Source organism: Notolabrus celidotus, chromosome 3 (assembly GCF_009762535.1).
Source record: "Notolabrus celidotus isolate fNotCel1 chromosome 3, fNotCel1.pri, whole genome shotgun sequence".
Lineage (NCBI taxonomy): Eukaryota > Metazoa > Chordata > Actinopteri > Labriformes > Labridae > Notolabrus > Notolabrus celidotus.
This window is the reverse complement of record NC_048274.1, coordinates 36380820-36382993: the sequence shown is the minus strand read 5'-3', so window position 1 is coordinate 36382993 and position 2174 is coordinate 36380820.

The window sequence follows — 2174 nt, the reverse complement described above, 5'->3', positions numbered from 1 at the left end:
GAAAGCATGTCTGTCTGAGTAGAACCCCTGCTTGGTCATGGAGGAAAACATGTACATGCATTTAGTGTGGCTTAATTCAGTATCCTCTGTGAATTCACATTATATTAACTGTTTTTAAATGACTTTATCTGTGCTCCAAGATGTATGTTTCAAATAAACTCTGTGTATATATATTTTCAGGGTGTTTATTCTCAAGCTCCACCTGCCTGTACACATTTCAATGTATGTTTTTTCAGTGTTCATCATCAAAGAAATATCACCCCATCACCCTTTTTAGGGATGTGGCATATTTATTATCAAACATCTCTTTATAGTACAGTTAAATGCTTTTTTTTATACCCATAAGCTCAAACAAGAGAAGCAAACAGGAAACCCAGGAAGATATATTAATTAAATTCTACTAACAGATGAGAGCCAATGGAGACAGATCATGGCCTTAAGCTCACCCATGAATGACTCATCAATATACAATCATAGTCAATGTTATCCCAACAAATATGGAGAAAACAACTTCACTGCTTGAATCAATGTACTCCATACAACATCTATTAAAGATGACCTTATCAAACAAAAACAAACGCCTGGTAAGAGGGAAAAAAAAGAGAAAATAAAGGCTTATCTGAACAAATTGTATTTTTAAAGAACAAGCACTCCTCTTGGGAACATGACATTAATCTATAATCAATCATAGATCAGTTATTTGATCAAAGATGGGAGCCTTTCATGTTTGCTTTGCTTTGTTGCTGAGTGAATAAAAACATTGGGAAAGACTAACTCTGATCACACTCTCTCATCTGTATTCTCCTCGAGCAGCAGTAGTGCACATTTACAATATGCATATCTAAAGAACAAGTGCTAATTTTATATGCTCAAGCGCGTTGAATCTTCTGCACATCAATCATGGGAACAGATCATCTCTGTAAGCAAGCCTGTGATCCTCCAGATAAGTCAGTTCTTATTGGGAGATTCATCTGTTTCCGCCGTGTGACCACAATCCAGCAATGAAGGGCTCTTTAGAAGAGCGAACCCTCACAGCATGGAGATAAATAAAACGGAAAGCTTTTTCAGCTGCATTATCTCTCAAGTTCCCTTTGTGCATTCATGTTTAAACATCAAACTTCTGTAAAGTTTCAGAAAGTCAGACATGAGTGAGTATTGCTGGGTTGCCTCTTGACAGTGTTGACTTTAATTTTCTAAGGCAGTTCAGCTTTCATAGACAAGCTGCCCCGTTTTCTCTGACCAAGAGCGAGGGTCCAAAAGAGTGGATTGAAAAAATGTTAAGGCGGGCAAAAGCTGTCCTACAAGCACAAGTGATTATTTGCAAATATTCAGGGCTGGAAGTCTGCAACCAAATCATTCCTAGACATAATTTTTCCAATCTCATATAAAGTTACAGCAGGCAGCATGGTCAATTTTTAAATGAAACCTAAGATGTTCACATCCAATGACTGAACAGATTACTTAACAACAAAATTGTTTTCACATTTGTTTGCTGGCCTGCGAACCGTAACAGACCCTAACGGTTACATGCAGCTTCTTCATTAGGGTGATAAACAACAAAATACAATCAACAGGTCACTTAGAGACAGGCAAACCTACTGACAATTATAATATTCTTGACCCACTTTTGAGTCCTCTGTGCAGCCAGTAATGGAAGGAGACTCTTCGTGAAGTAAAAGTTTGTGTTTTGCAATGTTTAACAAAGTTAAAGTTTGTCACGACTTATAGAGCGGCTGAAAACTCCATAGGTTTTTTCCATATGCTGTCTACAGAGCTGTCAAAAGTAGAAATGGAAAGTATCTGAGAGCAACTTGCAGTCCAACACACAGATGTTTTGGGGAGACACCACAGCAATAACAGCAGCTTATTAATTACTGGTAGTGTTTCTGGATTCTGTATACGGTCATGCAAAATGACTATGTATATGTACAACATTAATAATGCTCATTACCCCTCCTGTTACCCTCAAAATGACCAGCATCTTTTATCCTTGGGGTCAATTTGACCCCAGCAATTTAAACCTCCAGAAACTGATAGTTACCCAGGTTTATGTGTCAGGTACTTTATGTTTTCAGAACGTATGACACAGGACTCATCATTGAATGTCTTTAGAGACATGGTGGCTGGAAATATTATATCTCAATATAAAGGTTGGCAGTTTGATCCCAGCTCCT